This window comes from Ranitomeya variabilis, chromosome 4, assembly GCF_051348905.1.
Source record: "Ranitomeya variabilis isolate aRanVar5 chromosome 4, aRanVar5.hap1, whole genome shotgun sequence".
In the NCBI taxonomy this organism is placed as follows: domain Eukaryota; kingdom Metazoa; phylum Chordata; class Amphibia; order Anura; family Dendrobatidae; genus Ranitomeya; species Ranitomeya variabilis.
Genome location: NC_135235.1, coordinates 731,592,883 through 731,615,825, shown reverse-complemented (window position 1 = coordinate 731,615,825; position 22,943 = coordinate 731,592,883).

Below are 22,943 nucleotides of genomic sequence, written 5' to 3'. Positions count from 1 at the left end.
GTAAGGAGGGAAATAGGAGAGCAGGGCAGGCCAGACAGGTGCTGGTAGTGGGGGACTCAATTATTAGGGGAACAGATAGGGCAACCTGTCACAAAGACAGAGATCGTTGAACGGTGTGCTGCCTACCTGGCGCTCGAGTCCGACACATCACTGATCGGATGGACAGATTACTGGGAGGGGCTGGTGAGGACCCAGAGGTCATGGTCCACATTGGCACAAATGACAATGAGGTAGGTGGAAGGTCCATAAAGCCAGGACCTCCAAGGTGATATTCTCGGAAATACTGACTGTACCACGTGCCATGCCAGAGGCAAAGGGAAATTAAGGAGATAAATAAGTGACTCAGGAATTAGTGTAGGAAGGAGGGGTTTGGGTTCCTGGAGAACTGGGCCAACTTCTCAGTTGGCTACAGGTTCTATGCTAGGGATGGGCTCAGTAGCGTAGCTAGCAGAGGGGCAGAGGGGACCCTCCTGGAGCTACGCTACTGTAACTGCACGCGCCAATACACTTTATGCAGTTAATAGCCTCTGTGTCTGTACTGTTACATACTTAGGCAGTTAACTGGTTCATGCAGCTTTACATGAACACCCGAGCCTTACACTATGGCTGGTCCAAACAACTAAAGCAATTGTTACCATCCACCTCTCGTGTCTCCCCTTTTCCTCATAGATTGTAAGCTTGTGAGCAGGGCCCTCATTCCTACTGGTATCTGTTTTGAACTGTGATTTCTGTTATGCTGTAATGTCTATTGTCTGTATAAGTCCCCTCTATAAGTTGTAAAGCGCTGCGGAATATGTTGGCGCTATATAAATAAAATTATTATTATTATTATTATTACATTCTGCGGCAGAGCAGGGAGAATCGATCTCCCTGCTCTGCCACTATGGGGCCCCTGAGCAGGCAGGGAGGGGCTCGTTGCAAGCAGTGGGCCCCCTGCCCATCACCTCAAGGTCAGCTGTTTCGGCATTTAGCCAATACAGCTGACTGCATTGATGAGGGAAGGAGCGCTACGCTCCTTCTGCCATCATCTCCCTGTTAGTGTCTGACATCACCGACGCCGACACTGACAGCGGGCGCGATGACGTCACTACCCGGCGCCCACTGTCAGATGAGCGGGAGCTCGGAGCACCGCTGGAACAAGGAGGAAGAGAGGTTAGTATTTATTTAGTTTTTTTTATGGGGGCTGCCTTATACTACAGGGTATGCCTATGGGGCTGATCCTTATGCTACTGGGTCTGCCTATGGGGGTGCTGCCTTATACTACAGGGTCTGCCTATGGGAGTCTGCCTTATACTACAGGGTCTGCCTATGGGGTGCTGGCTTATACTACAGAATCTGCCTATGGGGTGCTGCCTTATACTACAGGGTCTGCCTATGGGGGTGATCCTTATGCTACATACAGAAAGCATTTAGAGAATTTAAAGTAGGTAGTGATGAGGCATTAAATAAATACAGAAAATTAAATAAATCCTGTAAAAAGAAAATCAAGGCAGCAAAGATTGAGACAGAGACTCATTGCCAGATAGAGTAAAAATACTCCCAAATCCCAAAATATTCTTTAAATACATAAATAGTAAGAAACTAAAAAAATTATAGTTTTGGCCCCTTCAAAATAGTCTGGGTGAAATGGTGGAGGAGGATGAGGAAAAAGCCAATATGCTAAATTACTTTTTTTCATCAGTATTTACACAAGAAATTCCCATGGCAGACAACATGATTAGTGATAACAAAAATTCCCCATTAAATGTCACCTGCTTAACCCAGCAGGAAGTACGGCGTCGTCGAAAAATCACTAAGGGTACTGTCACACAGTGAAATTTTGATCGCTACGACGGCACGATTCGTGACGTTGCAGCGTCGTATGATTATCGCTCCAGCGTCGTAGACTGCGGTCACACTTTGCAATCACGGCGCTGGAGCGATGCCGAAGTCCCCGGGTAACCAGGGTAAACATCGGGTTACTAAGCGCAGGGCCGCGCTTAGTAACCCGATATTTACCGTGGTTACCAGCGTAAAAGTAAAAAAAAACAAACCGTACATGCTCACCATCTGATGTCCGTCAGGTCTCTTGCCGTCTGCTTCCTGCTCGTTCTGCAACTGATCCGTCGAGTTTTGGCGGACCGTCGGCACAAAAAAACGTTCAACGTTTTTTTGTCCATCGCGTCTGCCATTTTCTACCGCGCATGCGCAGCAGAAACTCTGCCCCCTCCTCCCCGCACTTCAGAATGGGCAGTGGATGCGTTGAAAAACTGCATCCGCTGCCCACGTCGTGTACAAATTTCACAACGTGCGTCGGTACGTCGGCCGTACTGACGCAAGGGTGAAAGAGGCCTTTATGAGCGTTGAATTTAAAAAAAAAAAAAAAATGGAAAAAAACGTCGTGGGCTCCCGCGCAATTTTCTGCGCCAGAGGGGAAAAGCCGATGGCCGGGGGCCAATATTTGTAGCCTGCTATGAATATCAGCTCGCAGCTGTCTGTGTAGCCTTTACTGGCTATTAAAATAGGGGGACCCCCCACAAAAATGACGTGGGGTCCCCCTATATTTTATAGCCAGATAGGCTACGCAGACAGCTGCGGGCTGATATTCATAGCCTAGAGAGGGGCCATGGATATTGCCCCCCCCCCCCCCCCCGGCTACAAATACCAGTCCGCAGCCGCCCCGGAAATGGCGCATCTGTAAGATGCGCCAATTCCGGCACTTAGCCTCTCTCTTCCCACTCCCGTGTAGCGGTGGGATATGGGGTAATAAGGGGTTAATGTCACCTAGCTATCGTAAGGTGACATTAAGCCGAGTTAATAACGGAGAGGCGTCAATAAGACGCCTATCCGTTATTAATCCAATAGTAAGAAAAGGGTTAATAAAACACGCACATATTAGGAAAAAGTATTTTAATATAATTCATTTCACCATACTTACCATACTTCAGCGCCTGCAAAAAACGTAAAATAATAAACCGCATACTACCTGTCCGCCGTAGTCCAATTAATAACGAGTGTCCCACGACGATCTCCCCTATAGAACAGTGACATCGGGTGACGTCACTGCTCTATAGGACCCTCAGTGACACACTGACAGGAGACAATGGCTCCTGCAGTGCATCACTGAGGTTACCTGAGTTCAAAGTGTCACTTTATATAATTGCTGCATGGGAAAATGTCTCATACAGCAATGCCATAAAGTGAGACTAGGGACTTTTTTTTTACAGCGGCGGAGGAATACAGTGGCGGAAGGATACCTTCTTCCCGTCATTGTGTTCCTGAGCCCCTAGAGAGCGGTCGCATTATCTGATGCTGCTGCTCTCCACGGGAGATCGTCGTGGGACACTCGTGGATTTCTGCGGACAGGGAGTATATTGGTTGTTTGTTTTTTTCACATTTTTTATAGATGACACTGGCTTCGGGGATCAAAATGACAAGTAATGGTGAGTATGTAATCTATGTTTAATGTAATGTATGTCATGTATGTAATGTATGAATGTACTGTATGTCTATATGTCTATATGTATGTATGTAGAATGTATGTATGGAGTATTTTTTTTTTTTTTTCATTCAACACATTAGCCGGATGATGGGACTACTACTGTCCCATCATTGGCTAATGTGTCAATCACTGTCAGTGTAGCAGGCATAGCCCGATGGGACTTGTAGTCCCATCGGACGATGCCCGCACTGAGACCCCCGCACGCCGGTGAGACCCCCCCCACGCCGCAGAGACCCCCCCACGCCGCAGAGACCCCCCCCACGCCGCAGAGACCCCCCAGCACACCGCAGAGACCCCCCAGCACACCGCAGAGACACCCCAGCACGCCGCAGAGACCCCCCAGCACGCCGCAGAGACCCCCCAGCATGCCGCAGAGACCCCCTCACGCCGCATAGACCCCCCAGCACGCCGCATAGACCCCCCAGCACGCCGCAGAGCCCTCCCACGCCGCATCAAGCCTGGGCAGCCCGGATACAGCGCCGGCTGCATAGAATGAGATCCCTGGCAGGCCCGCACAGACTCCGCCCGCACAGAGACACGCAGTCTCCGCCCACGCACCGCCCACTTTACATTATAGTGATTTTAGCACTGTGGGGACTTCCGATTCCAATTTCCGATATCGCAGAAATATCGGATCTCGGTATCGGAATTCCGATACCGCAAGTATCAGCCGATACCCAGTACTTGGGGTATCGGAATGCTCAACACTACTCATGACCCAATATCAGCATGGGTTTACTAGGGACCGTTCATGTCAGACTAATCTGATCAGTTTCTATGAAGAGGTAAGTTCTGGACTGAACCAAGGGAACCCAGTGGACGTAGTGTTTATGGACTTTTCAAAAGCTTTTGATACGGTGCCACACAAAAGGTTAATACATAAAATGAGAATAATGGGGATAAGGGAAAATATGTGTAAGTAGGTTAAGAGCTGGCTCTGGGATAGGAAACAAAGGGTGGTTATTAGTGGAGCACACTCGGACTGGGTCGCGGTTAGCAGTGGGGTACCACAGGAGTCAGTATTGGGCCCTCTTCTTTTTAACATATTTATTAATGACCTTGTAGGGGGCATACAGAGTAGAATTTCAATATTTGCAGATGACACTAAACTCTGCAGGGTAATCAATACAGAGGAGGACAATTTTATATTACAGGATGATTTATGCAAACTAGAAGCTTGGGCTGATAAATGGCAAATGAGCTTTAATAAGGATAAATGTAAGGTCATGCACTTGGGTAGAGCAAATCAAATATATAATTATGTGCTTAATTGTAAAACACTGGGCAAAACCGTCAATGAAAAAGACCTGGGTGTATGGGTGGATGACAAATTCACATTTAGTGGCCAGTGTCAGGCAGCTGCTACAAAGACAAATAAAATAATGGGATGCATTAAAAGAGGCATAGATGCTCATGAGGAGAACATAATTTTACCTTCATACAAGTCACTAGTGCGACCACACTTAGAATACTGTGTATAGTTCTGGTCTCCGGTGTATAAGAAAGACATAGCTGAACTAGAGCGGGAGCAGAGAAGAGCAACCAAGGTTATTAGAGGACTGGGGGGTCTGCAATACCAAGATAGGTTATTACACTTGGGGTTATTCAGTTTGGAAAAATGAAGGCTAAGGGTTGATCTTATTTTAATGTATAAATATATGAGGGGACAGTACAGACACCTTTCCAATGATCTTTTTACTCAGACCTGAGACGGGGACAAGGGGCCTGCTCTACGTCTGGAAGAAAGAAGGTTTAAGCATAGCCACAGACGCAGATTCTTTACTCTAAGAGCAGCGAGACTATGGAACTCTCTGCCATATGATGTTGTAATGAGTGATTCATTGCTAAAATTTAAGAGGGGACTGGATGCCTTTCTTGAAAAGTATAATGTTACAGGTTATATACACTAGTTTCCTTGATAGGGTGTTGATCCAGGGAACCACACTGATTGCTGTATGTGGAGTCAGGAAGGCATTTTTTTTCCCCAATGTGGAGCTTACTGTTTGCCACGTGTTTTTTTTTGCCTTCCTCTGGATCAACGTTAGGGCTTGTTAGGTTAGGCTATGGGTTGAACAAGATGGACTTAAAGTCTTCCTTCAACCTTAATGACTATGTAACTATGTAGTTAGCAGTATGCTATAGTGATCAGTAGGTTGCAGTCACCAGTACGTTATGCCCAGCTCATGCTTCTGGAGACAAGAACCCGTAAGTTAGGCGGTCTCTCATCGCAACAGAAGAGCCAAACATGTGGATGCTATATGTGGTTTAGGTACACTGTGGAGCTCAGAAGGGAGGGGGCATTTGGATTTGAGAGAGAAGAATTTGCTGAATTTCTTTTGGCAGGTGAGGAGTCATTTGGTTTTTCCAGAGCTTTTGTGCTACCAGTGACGTGGAAGCCCTTTATAATTCCTGTCATGATTCTCAATGGCGAGAGAACATAGCCCAGCATATATGAGAACTAGCTCTTGGAAGATGGAAACTATACTGACCATGAACTAAACCTGCCGCACAACTAGAAGTGGCCGGGTAGCATGCCTACGTTTTTTATCCCTAGATGCCCAGCGCCAGCCGGAGAACTACCTAATCCTAGCAGAGGAAAAGACAGTCCTGGCTCACCTCTAGAGAAATTTTCCCAAAAGGCAGACAGAGGCCCCCACATATATTGGCGGTGATTTTAGATGAAATGACAAACGTAGTATGAAAATAGGTTTAGCAAAATCGAGGTCCGCTTACTAGATAGCATGAAGACAGAAAGGGCACTTTCATGGTCAGCAGAAAACCCTATCAAAACACCATCCAGAAATTACTTTAAGACTCTAGCATTAACTCATAACACCAGAGTGGCAATTTCTGCTCACAAGAGCTTTCCAGACACAGTAACGAAACAGCAGCTGTGAACAGGAACAAAATGCAAAAACACACAAGGACAAAAGTCCAACTTAGCTAGGAGTTGTCTAGTAGCAGGAACATGCACAGAAGGCTTCTGATTACATTGTTGACCGGCATGAAACTGACAGAGGAGCAAGGCCATACAGCGACTCCCACATCCCGATAGGAGCAGGTGAAAAGAGGGGACGATGCACACAAGTACAATTCCACAAGTGGCCACCGGGGGAGCCCAGAATCCAATTTCACAACAGTACCCCCCCCCCTCAAGGAGGGGGCACCGAACCCTCACCAGAACCACCAGGGCGATCAGGATGAGCCCTATGAAAGGCACGGACAAGATCGGAGGCATGAACATCAGAGGCAGTGACCCAAGAATTATCCTCCTGACCGTATCCCTTCCATTTGACCAGATACTGGAGTTTCCGTCTGGAAACACGAGAGTCTAAGATCTTTTCCACAACGTACTCCAACTCACCCTCAACCAACACCGGAGCAGGAGGCTCAACGGAAGGCACAGCCGGTACCTCATACCTGCGCAACAATGACCGATGAAAAACATTATGAATCGAAAAGGATGCAGGGAGGTCCAAACGGAAGGACACAGGGTTAAGAATCTCCAATATCTTGTACGGGCCGATGAACCGAGGCTTAAACTTAGGAGAAGAAACCCTCATAGGGACAAAACGAGAAGACAACCACACCAAGTCCCCAACACAAAGCCGAGGACCAACACGACGACGGCGGTTGGCAAAAAGCTGAGTCTTCTCCTGGGACAACTTCAAATTGTCCACCACCTGCCCCCAAATCTGATGCAACCTCTCCACCACAGCATCCACTCCAGGACAATCCGAAGATTCCACTTGACCGGAGGAAAATCGAGGATGAAACCCCGAATTACAGAAAAACGGGGACACCAAGGTGGCAGAGCTGGCCCGATTATTGAGGGCGAACTCCGCCAAAGGCAAAAAAGCAACCCAATCATCCTGATCCGCAGACACAAAACACCTCAAATATGTCTCCAAGGTCTGATTAGTCCGCTCGGTCTGGCCATTAGTCTGAGGATGGAAAGCAGACGAAAAAGACAAATCTATGCCCATCCTAGCACAGAATGCCCGCCAAAATCTAGACACGAATTGGGTCCCTCTGTCAGAAACGATATTCTCCGGAATACCATGCAAACGAACAACATTTTGAAAAAACAGAGGAACCAACTCGGAAGAAGAAGGCAACTTAGGCAAGGGAACCAGATGGACCATCTTAGAGAAACGGTCACACACCACCCAGATGACAGACATCTTCTGAGAAACAGGCAGATCCGAAATAAAATCCATCGAGATGTGCGTCCAAGGCCTCTTCGGGATAGGCAAGGGTAACAACAATCCACTAGCCCGAGAACAACAAGGCTTGGCCCGAGCACAAACGTCACAAGACTGCACAAAGCCTCGCACATCTCGTGACAGGGAAGGCCACCAGAAGGACCTTGCCACCAAATCCCTGGTACCAAAGATTCCAGGATGACCTGCCAACGCAGAAGAATGAACCTCAGAGATGACTCTACTGGTCCAATCATCAGGAACAAACAGTCTACCAGGTGGGCAACGATCAGGTCTATCCGCCTGAAACTCCTGCAAGGCCCGCCGCAGGTCTGGAGAAACGGCAGACAATATCACTCCATCTTTAAGGATACCTGTGGGCTCAGAATTACCAGGGGAGTCAGGCTCAAAACTCCTAGAAAGGGCATCCGCCTTAACATTCTTAGAACCCGGTAGGTAAGACACCACAAAATTAAACCGAGAGAAAAACAACGACCAGCGCGCCTGTCTAGGATTCAGGCGCCTGGCAGACTCAAGGTAAATTAAATTTTTGTGGTCAGTCAATACCACCACCTGATGTCTGGCCCCCTCAAGCCAGTGACGCCACTCCTCAAAAGCCCACTTCATGGCCAAAAGCTCCCGATTCCCAATATCATAATTCCGCTCGGCGGGCGAAAATTTACGGGAAAAAAAGGCACAAGGTCTCATCACGGAGCAGTCGGAACTTCTCTGCGACAACACCGCCCCAGCTCCGATTTCAGAAGCGTCGACCTCAACCTAAAAAAGGAAGAGCAACATCAGGCTGACGCAACACTGGGGCGGAAGAAAAGCGGCGCTTGAGCTCCCGAAAGGCCTCCACAGCATCAGGGGACCAATCAGCAACATCAGCACCCTTCTTAGTCAAATCAGTCAATGGTTTTACAACATCAGAAAAACCAGCAATAAATCGACGATAAAAGTTAGCAAAGCCCAAAAATTTCTGAAGACTCTTAAGAGAAGAGGGTTGCGTCCAATCACCAATAGCCTGAACCTTGACAGGATCCATCTCGATGGAAGAGGGGGAAAAAATGTATCCCAAGAAGGAAATCTTTTGAACCCCAAAAACACACTTAGAACCCTTCACACACAAGGAATTAGACCGCAAAACCTGAAAAACCCTCCTGACCTGCTGGACATGAGAGTCCCAGTCATCCGAAAAAATCAGAATATCATCCAGATACACAATCATAAATTTATCCAAATAATCGCGGAAAATGTCATGCATAAAGGACTGGAAGACTGAAGGGGCATTTGAAAGACCAAAAGGCATCACCAAATACTCAAAATGGCCCTCGGGCGTATTAAATGCGGTTTTCCACTCATCCCCCTGCTTGATTCGCACCAAATTATACGCCCCACGGAGATCAATCTTAGAGAACCACTTGGCCCCCTTTATATGAGCAAACAAATCAGTAAGCAGTGGTAACGGATATTGATATTTAACCGTGATTTTATTCAAAAGTCGATAATCAATACACGGCCTCAAAGAGCCGTCTTTCTTAGACACAAAGAAAAAACCGGCTCCTAAGGGAGATGACGAAGGACGAATATGTCCCTTTTCCAAGGACTCCTTTATATATTCTCGCATAGCCGCGTGTTCAGGCACAGACAGATTAAATAAACGACCCTTAGGGTATTTACTACCCGGGATCAAGTCTATGGCACAATCGCACTCCCGGTGCGGAGGTAGTGAACCAACCTTGGGTTCTTCAAAAACGTCACGAAAGTCAGACAAGAATTCAGGAATCTCAGAGGGAATAGATGATGAAATGGAAACCAAAGGTACGTCCCCATGAGTTCCTTTACATCCCCAGCTTAACACAGACATAGCTCTCCAGTCGAGGACTGGGTTATGAGATTGCAGCCATGGCAATCCCAGCACCAAAACATCATGTAGATTATACAGCACCAGAAAGCGAATAACCTCCTGGTGATCCGGATTAACACGCATAGTCACTTGTGTCCAGTATTGTGGTTTATTACTAGCCAATGGGGTGGAGTCAATCCCTTTCAGAGGTATCGGAGCCTCCAATGGCTCCAAATCATACCCACAGCGTTTGGCAAAGGACCAATCCATAAGACTCAAAGCAGCGCCAGAGTCGACATAGGCGTCCACGGTAATAGATGACAAAGAACAAATCAGGGTCACAGATAGAATAAACTTAGACTGTAAAGTGCTAATTGAAACAGACTTGTCAGGCTTCTTAGTACGCTTAAAGCATGCTGATATAACATGAGTTGAATCACCACAATAGAAGCACAACCCATTTTTTCGTCTAAAATTCTGCCGCTCGCTTCTGGACAGAATTCTATCACATTGCATATTTTCTGGCGTTTTCTCAGTAGACACCGCCAAATGGTGCACAGGTTTGCGCTCCCGCAGACGCCTATCGATCTGAATAGCCATCGTCATGGACTCATTCAGACTCGCAGGCACAGGGAACCCCACCATAACATCCTTAATGGCATCAGAGAGACCTTCTCTGAAAATCGCCGCCAGGGCGCACTCATTCCACTGAGTAAGCACAGACCATTTGCGGAATTTTTGGCAGTATATTTCAGCTTCATCTTGCCCCTGAGACAAGGACATCAAGGCCTTTTCCGCCTGAAGCTCTAAATGAGGTTCCTCATAAAGCAACCCCAAGGCCAGAAAAAACGCATCCACATTGAGCAACGCAGGATCCCCTGGTGCCAATGCAAAAGCCCAGTCCTGAGGGTCGCCCCGGAGCAAGGAAATTACAATCCTGACCTGCTGTGCAGGGTCTCCGGCAGAGCGAGACTTCAGGGACAAAAACAATTTGCAATTATTTTTAAAATTTTGAAAGTGAGATCTATTCCCCGAGAAGAATTCAGGCAAAGGAATTCTAGGCTCAGACATAGGTGCATGAACAACAAAATCTTGCAAATTTTGTACCTTTGTGGCGAGATTATTCAAACCTGTAGCTACACTCTGAAGATCCATTTGAAACAGGTGAACACAGAGCCATTCAAGGATTAGAAGGAGAGAAAGAGAGGAAGGCTGCAGTATAGGCAGACTAGCAAGTGATTCAATTAAGAGCACACTCAGAACTAGAGGGAAAAAAAAAAAAAAAATTGTAGCAGACTTCTTTTTTCTCTCCTTTCTCAGCCAGTAATTTAACCCTTTTTTGGGCCGGTCAAACTGTCATGATTCTCAATGGCGAGTGAACATAGCCCAGCATATATGAGAACTAGCTCTTGGAAGATGGAAACTATACTGACCATGAACTAAACCTGCCGCACAACTAGAAGTGGCCGGGTAGCATGCCTACGTTTTTTATCCCTAGATGCCCAGCGCCAGCCGGAGAACTACCTAATCCTAGCAGAGGAAAAGACAGTCCTGGCTCACCTCTAGAGAAATTTTCCCAAAAGGCAGACAGAGGCCCCCACATATATTGGCGGTGATTTTAGATGAAATGACAAACGTAGTATGAAAATAGGTTTAGCAAAATCGAGGTCCGCTTACTAGATAGCATGAAGACAGAAAGGGCACTTTCATGGTCAGCAGAAAACCCTATCAAAACACCATCCAGAAATTACTTTAAGACTCTAGCATTAACTCATAACACCAGAGTGGCAATTTCCGCTCACAAGAGCTTTCCAGACACAGTAACGAAACAGCAGCTGTGAACAGGAACAAAATGCAAAAACACACAAGGACAAAAGTCCAACTTAGCTAGGAGTTGTCTAGTAGCAGGAACATGCACAGAAGGCTTCTGATTACATTGTTGACCGGCATGAAACTGACAGAGGAGCAAGGCCATACAGCGACTCCCACATCCCGATAGGAGCAGGTGAAAAGAGGGGACGATGCACACAAGTACAATTCCACAAGTGGCCACCGGGGGAGCCCAGAATCCAATTTCACAACAAATTCCGTTAACAGATGATGGACCTGAGTGGGGACTTGCTATTTTGTGGATTGAGTTGAAGCTTTTATTGGGAATATTTTACATAACATTTGGGATCACATTTATCCAGTGCACTACGCTGTCCACTTACTTTGGGGTTTCCATCTAAATTTTTGGAGTGACGTGATTCAGATGAAACCCCCTAGGGATCCATTCACTATAATGAGGCAGCAGAGTTACTCTGGACTCCGTCTGGCCTCTGTTCAGCAGTGTCCTTCTTTTTAGAAGTGCGTTTCAGAATAACAACGGATTCCTTCATCAGGGTTGGCTCCCCCTGTGTTAGAAGGCTTTGGGACTCACGCACAAGCCAACACCTAAGGAAAAAAAGCTAAGTACTTTTATTCCACTGCTACCAGCAAGGTGTCTCTGACAGTCTTGGAATAACCCGCACACTGTTGTGAATTCTGCTCTTGGGCTCCCTCCGGTGGTTATAAGTGGTAGCGCTGCTGTCTTTGGATCGCAGCATTCATCAGGTGTGTCCACTTATTGCAATTCTGACTGGGCTATTTAGTCTTGCTTGACCCTTTAGTTAGTGCCAGTTGTCCATTGTTCCTGGAGGATTCACATCCCTGCCTGGTCTCTCCTGCTTTGCTGTTCATTTCAACAAAGATAAGTTCTGGCTTTGTTTTTTGCAGTCCACATGCTGTGGACCTTATAGTTCAGTTCATTTCCATGTTTTGTCTTGTCCAGTTTGGTCTGTATAAGGATTTGTTCAGCCAAGCTGGTATCTCTGGAGATGCAGATATACCCTCCATATCTTTAGTTAGATGTGGAGATTTTGTATTTTCTGTGGTGGATATTTTCTAGTGTTTTAATACTGACCGCATAGTACTCTGTCCTATCCTTTCTATTTAGCTAGAGCGGCCTCCTTTGCTAAATCCTGATTTCAGTCTGCGTATGTTATTTCCCTCACAGTCAATATTTGTGGGGGGCTGTCTGTCCTTTGGGGATTTTCTCTGAGGCAAGATAGAAAAGGGAAAACTATCTCTAGGGGGTATTTAGTCCTCTGGCTGTGTCGAGGTGTCTAGGGAGTGTTAGGTACATCCCACGGCTACTTCTAGTTGCGGTGTAAGGCTAGGGTCACATTGCGTTATGTGACCGCGTTTAACGGACTACGTTACACCGCGGCATAACGCGGTGTTAACGTAGTCCGTTAACGCCGCCATAGCCTGTAATGGTGAGCGCGTCGCTAGCGCCCGCTCACATTGGGCGTGCGCTAGCGATGTCGCGTCATTTGAGTGACGGACCTCGGACGCTGCTTGCAGCGTCCGCGGCGCGCCCGAGGTCCGTTCCTCGCTAGTGCAGATCGGGGATCTGCGCTAGCGGGGACACCGAACGCGGACCCTAGGGAAGCATTGCGTTAGCGCAACACGCTAGCGCTATGCGCTAAATGGATTGCCCTAACGCAATGTGAACCTAGCCTTAAGTTCAGGGTCTGCGGTCAGTACAGGTACCACCTTCTCCAGAGTACGTCTCATGCTGCTCCTAGGCCACCAGATCATAACAGTACAACTGGCCAACAATGAGTTAATCTTATCTCAGAAGAAGGGAAGGAAAGTGCTGAGCAATTTTTTTTTCTGTTGTCTGTTGTGTCTTTCCTTCCCTCTTTTCCTCTGGGTGGCTCAGGAGTTTGGCGCTGGCATGGATGTTCAGGAATTGGCTTCTCGTGTGGATCAACTTACTGCTAGAGTACAGGGTATTTCCGATTATATCGTTCAGACTCCGGTTTTAGAGCCTAGAATTCCAACTCCTGATTTGTTTTTTGGGGACAGGTCCAAATTTTTGAGCTTTAAAAATAACTGTAAACTGTTTTTTTGCTCTGAAACCCCGTTCCTCTGGTGATCCCATCCAGCAGGTTAAAATTGTCATCTCTCTGCTGCATGGTGATCCTCAGGATTGGGCATTTTCCCTGGAATCTGGGAATCCGGCTTTGCTTGATTTAGACACCTTTTTTCAGGCGCTAGGGTTATTGTATGATGAACCTAATTCAGTGGATCATGCTGAGAAGACCTTGTTGGCCCTGTGTCAGGGTCAAGAAGCGGCAGAATCGTATTGCCAGAAATTTAGAAAATGGTCTATGCTGACTAAATGGAATGAGGATGCCTTGGCGGCAATTTTCAGAAAGGGTCTTTCTGAATCCGTTAAAGATGTTATGGTGGGGTTCCCCACGCCTGCTGGTCTGAGTGATTCTATGTCTCTGGCCATTCAGATTGATCGGCGCTTGCGCAAGCGCAAAGTTGTGCACACTATGGCGTTGTCCTCCGAGCGGAGTCCTGAGCCTATGCAGTATGATAGGATTTTGTCTAGAGCTGAACGACAAGGATTCAGACGTCAGAATAGGTTGTGTTTTTACTGCGGCGATTCTGCTCATGTTATTTCTGATTGCCCTAAGCGTACAAAGAGAATCGCTAGTTCGGTTACCATCAGTACTGTACAACCTAAATTTCTGTTATCTGTGACCCTGATCTGCTCGTTATCGTCATTTTCTGTCATGGCATTTGTGGATTCAGGCGCCGCTTTGAATTTAATGGACTTAGAATTTGCCAGGCGTTGTGGTTTCCCCTTGCAGCCTTTGCAGAACCCTATTCCTTTGAGGGGCATTGATGCTACACCGTTGGCTAAAAATAAACCTCAGTTTTGGACACAGCTGACCATGTGCATGGCGCCAGCCCATCAGGAAGATTGTCGTTTTCTGGTGTTGCATAATTTGCATGATGCTATTGTGCTGGGTTTCCCATGGTTACAGGTGCATAATCCGGTATTAGATTGGAAATCTATGTCTGTGACTAGTTGGGGTTGTCAGGGGGTTCATGGCGACGTTCCTTTGATGTCAATTTCTTCTTCCCCCTCTTCTGAAATTCCTGAGTTCTTGTCAGATTTCCAGGATGTATTCGATGAGCCCAAGTCCAGTTCCCTTCCACCGCATAGGGACTGTGATTGTGCTATTGACTTGATTCCAGGCTGTAAGTTCCCTAAGGGCCGACTTTTCAACCTGTCTGTGCCAGAACATGCCGCCATGCGGAGTTATGTTAAGGAGTCTTTGGAGAAGGGGCATATTCGGCCATCTTCTTCACCATTGGGAGCAGGTTTTTTTTTGTTGCCAAGAAGGATGGCTCCTTGAGACCCTGTATTGATTATCGCCTCTTGAATAAGATCACGGTCAAATTCCAATACCCTTTGCTTTCTGATTTGTTTGCTAGGATTAAGGGGGCTAGTTGGTTTACTAAGATTGACCTTCGAGGGGCATATAATCTTGTTCGTATTAAGCAGGGTGACGAATGGAAAACTGCGTTTAATACGCCCGAAGGCCATTTTGAATACCTTGTGATGCCATTCGGGCTCTCTAATGCTCCATCTCTGTTTCAGTCCTTCATGCATGATATCTTTCGGAATTATCTTGATAAATTCATGATTGTATATTTGGATGATATTTTTATTTATTCCGATGATTGGGAGTCTCATGTGAAACAAGTCAGGATGGTATTTCAGATCCTTCGTGATAATGCTTTGTTTGTGAAGGGGTCTAAGTGCCTCTTTGGAGTACAGAAGGTTTCTTTTTTGGGCTTAATTTTTTCTCCCTCATCTATAGAAATGGATCCGGTTAAGGTTCAGGCCATTCATGATTGGATTCAGCCCACATCCGTGAAGAGCCTTCAGAAATTTTTGGGCTTTGCTAATTTTTATCGCCGTTTCATTGCCAACTTCTCCAGTGTGGTTAAACCCCTAACCGATTTGATGAAGAAAGGCGCTGATGTGACGAATTGGTCCTCTGCTGCTGTTTCTGCCTTTCAGGAGCTTAAACGCCGAGTTACTTCTGCCCCTGTGTTGCGTCAGCCGGATGTCTCTCTTCCATTTCAGGTTGAGGTTGACGCTTCTGAGATTGGGGCAGGGGCCGTGTTGTCTCAGAGGAATTCTGATGGTTCCTTGATGAAACCATGTGCCTTCTTTTCTCGAAAGTTTTCGCCTGCGGAACGCAATTATGATGTCGGCAATCGAGAGTTGTTGGCTATGAAGTGGGCATGTGAGGAGTGGCGACATTGGCTTGAGGGGGCCAAGCACCGTATTATGGTCTTGACCGATCATAAGAATCTGATTTACCTCGAGTCTGCCAAACGGCTGAATCCTAGACAGGCTCGATGGTCCCTGTTTTTCTCCCGTTTTGATTTTGTGGTCTCGAATCTTCCGGGTTCTAAGAATGTTAAGGCTGATGCCCTCTCTAGGAGCTTTTTGCCTGATTCTCCTGGGGTCCTTGAGCCGGTCGGCATTCTGAAGGAAGGGGTGATTCTTTCTGCCATCTCCCCTGATTTACGACGGGTTCTTCAGGAATTTCAGGCTGATAAACCTGACCGCTGTCCAGTGGTAAAACTGTTTGTTCCTGACAGATGGACTAGTAAAGTGATTTCTGAGGTTCATTGTTCTGTGTTGGCTGGCCATCCTGGGATTTTTGGTACCAGAGATTTGGTTGGTAGGTCCTTTTGGTGGCCTTCTTTGTCACGGGATGTGCATTCTTTTGTGCAGACCTGTGGGACTTGTGCGCGGGCCAAGCCTTGCTGTTCCCGCGCTAGTGGGTTGCTTTTGCCTTTGCCGGTCCCCGAGAGGCCTTGGACGCATATTTCCATGGATTTTATTTCGGATCTTCCAGTTTCCCAGAGGATGTCGGTTATCTGGGTGGTTTGTGACCGGTTTTCTAAGATGGTTCATTTGGTACCTTTGCCTAAATTGCCTTCCTCTTCTGATTTGGTTCTGTTGTTTTTTCAGCATGTGGTTCGTTTGCATGGCATTCCGGAGAATATTGTGTCCGATAGAGGTTCCCAGTTTGTTTCTAGGTTTTGGCGGGCCTTTTGTGCTAGGCTGGGCATTGATTTGTCTTTTTCTTCTGCATTTCATCCTCAGAGAAATGGCCAAACCAAGCGAACTAATCAGACTTTGGAAACTTATTTGAGATGCTTTGGGTCTGCTGATCAGGATGATTGGGTGGCTTTCTTGCCATTGGCCGAGTTTGCCCTTAATAATCGGGCTAGTTCTGCTACCTTGGTTTCCCCCTTCTTTTGTAATTCTGGTTTTCATCCTCGTTTTTCTTCAGGGCAGGTTGAGCCTTCTGATTGTCCTGGGGTGGACTCTGTGGTTGACAGGTTGCAGCAAATTTGGGCTCATGTGGTGGACAATTTGGTGTTGTCTCAGGAGGAGGCTCAGCGTTTTGCTAACCGCCGTCGGTGTGTTGGTTCCCGGCTTCGGGTTGGGGATTTGGTCTGGCTGTCTTCCCGTCATGTTCCTATGAAGGTTTCTTCCCCCTAGTTCAAGCCTCGGTTTATTGGTCCTTACAGGATTTCTGAGATTATCAATCCAGTGTCTTTTCGTTTGGCCCTTCCAGCCTCTTTCTTCCATCCATAATGTTTTTCATAGATCTTTGTTGTGGAAATATGTGGTGCCCGTTGTTCCCTCTGTTGATCCTCCTGCCCCGGTGTTGATTGATGGGGAGTTGGAGTATGTTGTTGAGAAGATTTTGGATTCTCATTTTTCGAGGCGGAAGCTTCAGTATCTTGTCAAATGGAAGGGTTATGGCCAGGAGGATAATTCTTGGGTTGCCGCCTCCGATGTTCATGCTGACGATTTGGTTCGTGCCTTTCATTTGGCTCATCCTGATTGGCCTGGGGGCTCTGGTGAGGGTTCGGTGACCCCTCCGCAAGGGGGGGGGGGTACTGTTGTGAATTCTGCTCTTGGGCTCCCTCCGGTGGTTATAAGTGGTAGCGCTGCTGTCTTTGGATCGCAGCATTCATCAGGTGTGTCCACTTATTGCAATTCTGACTGGGCTATTTAGTCTTGCTTGACCCTTTAGTTAGTGCCAGTTGTCCATTGTTCCTGGAGGATTCACATCCCTGCCTGGTCTCTCCTGCTTTGCTGTTCATTTCAACAAAGATAAGTTCTGGCTTTGTTTTTTGGAGTCCACATGCTGTGGGCCTTATAGTTCAGTTCATTTCCATGTTTTGTCTTGTCCAGTTTGGTCTGTATAAGGATTTGTTCAGCCAAGCTGGTATCTCTGGAGATGCAGATATACCCTCCATATCTTTAGTTAGATGTGGAGATTTTGTATTTTCCGTGGTGGATATTTTCTAGTGTTTTAATACTGACCGCATAGTACTCTGTCCTATCCTTTCTATTTAGCTAGAGTGGCCTCCTTTGCTAAATCCTGATTTCAGTCTGCGTATGTTATTTCCCTCTCCTCTCACAGTCAATATTTGTGGGGGGGCTGTCTGTCCTTTGGGGATTTTCTCTGAGGCAAGATAGTTTTCCCTTTTCTATCTCTAGGGGTATTTAGTCCTCCGGCTGTGTCGAGGTGTCTAGGGAGTGTTAGGTACATCCCACGGCTACTTCTAGTTGCGGTGTTAAGTTCAGGGTCTGCGGTCAGTACAGGTACCACCTTCTCCAGAGTACGCCTCATGCTGCTCCTAGGCCACCAGATCATAACAGCACACGTACCTTTGATACAGGTACCAAACGTTTATTTTAGAAGTCCTGCCAATAGATTTGTGCTTTATGCTTCACAACCTGGAGGAACGTTTATTGCTTCTAGTATATCTTGGTTTATTACATCACTAAGCTCTCAATATTGCCCTTTGGTAACTTTCCACGTTATAAATACATATTTTATAAGAGGGCTTCAATACACCCAAGACATCTTACAGTACCTTGACAGGTTGCATTGATACTAATTACCCCTTTCCCCTCTCACTTTAGTTTGAGTCTACACACCTTGATTTGAATCTCTTCATTGTCAAACATCACAAAGCTTTCTCTCATCTAACAGGTAATCAATATCATTTTGGTGTCTAACCCATGCATTTTGTTTTATAGGGCAAGTATTGTGTTCTTTTTTCAGTAGTTTCAATATCTCCCTAAGTGGTCTAGGGTTATACTTGCAGCTGACCTGATGCACTTACATTAGTGCCGCTACTAGTGTTGAGCGATACCTTCCGATATCCAGAAGTATCAGTATTGGATTGGATCAGCCAATATCCCAAAAATATCGGAAATCTCCGATACCCGATACCAATGCAAGTCAATGGGACACAAATATCGGAATGTAAATATGCCCTTTCTGTGCTTCTACACCCTGTTCCGGAGGGGGGAAGAGTGTGGGCTGTGCGTGGGTGGTGCGTGGGTGGACACTGTGCGTGTCTGTGTGTGCGGGCGGGGTCAGTGCGGGCCTGCCAGGGATCTGTACAGGCATCTCGGGGCTATGTGCGGGCTGCCGGGGCTCTGTGCTACCTGCTGGGGCTCTGTGCGGGCCTGCCGGGGCTCTGTGCGGCATGCTGGGGTTCTGTGCGGGCCTGCTGGGCCTCTGTGCAGCATGCAGGGGCTCTATGTGGGCCTGATGGGGCTCTGTGCGGCGTGCCGGGGCTCTGTGCATGTGTGCAGGCATCGTCCGATGGGACTACAAGTGACAGTGATTGACACATTAGCCAATGATGGGACAGTAGTAGTCCCATCATCCGGCTAATGTGTTAAATGTAAAAAAAAAAAATACTACATACATACATACTACATACATACATACACACATACTACATACATACTACATACAATACATTCTTACATTACATACAATACATAAAGACATACAGTACATACAATACTAAATATGTGTACATTTATTGTGCAGATTTTTTTATTTAAATATTTATTTATTGATTGAAAAAATACTGATTTATTATTTTTTTTAAATTATTAAAATTATTTAAATTTTTTTTATTTAATTCTTAGTTTTACACTGTCTCACTATGAGACTCTCATTTTGTGCAGGCTGATCTCTTCTATAACATGCAGAGCTGTATACTATAGAAGCTTTCAGCGCTGCACGGAGTTGCACAATGACCAGAGTCTTCCTGGGCATCACTGCACATGACCGGAAGTCTCTCAGCAGTAGAGACCCGGATGTCGTCATGACAACATCGGGTCTCCATGACAGAAATCGGGATCCAGCTTCATGCCGTGGGATCTCCGATCCAAAGGCAGAGGGGCTGTCAGCCCCTCTGCCAGCTCCGGAACACTGTGGTCATGTTTGATCGCAGTGTTCTGGGGGTTAAAAGTGCCGGGAGTGGTCCGTGACCGCTCCTGGGACTTAGTACCAGGTGTCACCAGGTGTCACCTCTGATAATCATCTGACACCCGGCCGCATTCGCCCATGAGCACAGCTGATTGCATGGGATGTACTATTCCATCCATGGGAATTAGGTCCCAGGTCACATGGACGAAATAATACGTCTGATGTCAGAAAGGGGTTAAAGTGATATTGTAACAATGGTGGGAAGAATAATAATTTCACATTTCTTCAGATAATTTCAAGACACAAACTTATTGGGAGGCAGGAAAGATAGTTTTGAGAGAGAAATTAATAGCTTATTTGCATACATTAAAAAAGTCCATCAAATATGAAGAGTTTAGCAATAAACAGAGAAAAATGTGTAGTCTTCGGATGAGAAAAAAACTGAAAAGGCCAGAGAAGACTGGAAGGAGGCCCAAAAAATTGTTAAAGAATGAGCAGAGAAGAGAGGAATGTTTAGGAAGACACAAATGGACATTGAGTTGAGGAGGTTTGGGGATAAAGTGGGCAGGCTACTAGCAAATTTGGCAAAAGGAAGAAAGGGAAAAAAATATATTAAAACTTAAGAATAAAGAGGTTCTAGTAGTGGATAATCCCAAAGAGATAAGCTCAATCCTGGGGGATTTTTATGGAAACTTATACTAAGATGAGTCACAGGGGGATGACAGAAGCACAGATTTTCTGAGTAAACTTACAATGCCTAATTTCACAGAAACATATTTGACTTTGCTAAATGTCCCTGTTCCAGAGGAAGAGGTGAAGAGCACTATTGGTGGTCTACCAGAAGGAAAAGCTCACTGTCCTGATGGGTTCACAGGTGATTTCTTTAAAGTCATGACCCAGCAAATAGCTCCTATTCTAACTAAATGGTATAATGAGAAACTTACAAGGTGAAGACTTGTTGGGGGAACCAATATGGCTCATAAAAGCTTGATACCAAAAGATGGGAAAAGCACGACGGATCCAGCTTCCTATAGACCTATCTCTCTGATAAACCAGGATATTAAAATAATTTCCAAAGTTATGGCAAACAGGTTGGCAGGGATACTCCTAGCTCTAGTGTCATCAGCTCAGGTGGGCTTTCTGAAAGATAGAAGTGCGGTCACAAATGTTAGACGGACATTGTTATTATTTATTTATATAGCGCCATTAATTCCATGGTGCTGTACATGAGAAGGGGTTACATACAAAGTTATAGATATCGTTTACAGTAAACAAATTTACAATGACAGATGTACAGAGGGGAGAGGACCCTGTCCATGCGGACTTACATTCTACGGGATAATGGGGAAGAGAATGAAGTTCGGGGGTACAGCAGCTCTGGTGGTGGTGAGGCGGTAGCTCGGGTGGTGGTAAGGCGGCAGAATGGTTATTGTAGGCTGTAAGCTATCCTGAAGAGATGGGTTTTCAGGTTCTGTCTGAAGGATCCGAGGGTGGTGGATAATCGGACGTGCTGAGGCGTGGAATTCCAGAGGATAGGGGATATTTGGGATAAATCTTGGAGGCAGTTGTGAGGAACAAAGAAGTGTGGAGGAGAGTAGGAGGTCTTCGGAGGATCAAAGATTACGTGAAGGAAGATATTGGGAGAATAGTTAAGAGACATAGGGAGGGGACAGGTTGTGGATGGCTATGTAGCTCAGTGTTAGTAGTTTGAACTGGATTCTTTGGGGAATTGGGAGCCAGTGGAGGGATTATTAGAGGGGAGAAACGGGAGTAGCAAGGAGAGGGGTGGATTAGTCAGGAAGAAGAGTTGAAGACAGACTGGAGTGGTGCAAGAGAGTTGGCGGGGAGGCCACAGAGGAGGGTGTTGCAATAATTGAGTCGGGAGATGATGATGAAAGCATGCACATGAGTTTTAGTAGATTGAGGGCTGAGGAAGGGACGGATTCTGGAAATATTTTTGAGTTGGAGGCATCAGGAGGTGGCAAGAGTTTGGACGTGTGGTTTGAAGGACAGGGCAGAGTCAAGAGTTACTCTGAGGCAGCGGATTTCAGGTGTGGAAGAGAGTGTAATGACGTTTACCTATGATAGATATATCGGGTAAGGAAGATAAGCGGAATGGAGGAAAGATGAGTTGTGCGGTCAGAAAGGTAAGAGGCAATCCAGGACAGGGCAAGGTCTTTCATGTCAGGGGACGAAAGAACCTGTAGCAGTAGGCAGTGGTCGACTGTGTCAAAGGCAGAGGACAGATCGAGAAGGAGGAGGATGGAGAACTGTCTTTTAGCTTTGGCTGTAAGTCATTAGTAATTTTGGTCAGGGCAGTTTCGGTGGAGTGGTGGGGGCGGAAGCCAGATTGGAGGTTGTCAAGGAGAGAGATGAGAGGTGGGAGGAAAGTTGAGCATGGACATGTTGCTCAAGGAATTTGGTAGCAATTAGCCTTAGGGTAAGTTCACACAAGCCATTTTTGCTGCATTTTTTATGCTAATTTTCAGCTGCTTTTTAAGTACCAGCAAAGCCTATGAGATTTCAGAAATCTCATGCATACACATTGGGCTTTTGTTTGATCAGTATTTTGTGCTTTGCAGCATTTTTTTGACATAGGGCATGTCACTTCTTTCAGCGTTTTTCACCCATTGACTTGAATGGGTGGTGAAAAAAACGCTGCAAATACGCTAGGTTGACTTTTCTTGCTGCGTATATGCTGCAGAAAAGTCAAGCAGAGCTTGATGTGATGTCACACTCGACTCTGCTACATCGAGATAGCAGGCTGCATGATGCGTTCATGCAGCCTGTCATCCAGCAGCGGACCCCCCATTCACTTGAATCATTCACTTGAGTCTGACATTAGTGTTTAGGCAGTACAAGAAATGTGTTGCACTCTGCATAGAAAAAGGTGCAGGCTGAACAAAAGTCACAATGTCTATAGAAAAACAGCCGCACACTCAAAGCTTGAAGGTTTCATGTGAAAATTATACTCTTTATTAGTACAGGCATCACCGAGTGCTCATGTGCATGACAGCATGCAAACACCGCTTCTGATTGGCGGAGAAATCCTCCCCACCGGTCAGAGAGCCGCAGCTCCCCGCTGTCAGAAGACAGCGGGGATCGCTCAGCTGTGATCAGAGGTGTAAAACTTCACCTCCAATCACTGGTGTCAGCTGATGGGACTACTGTACCCATCATCTGACACCTACAGCCACTAATGAGTCAGGGCAGGAGCGGCAGATGGGAGTTTTCATCTGCCGCTCCTG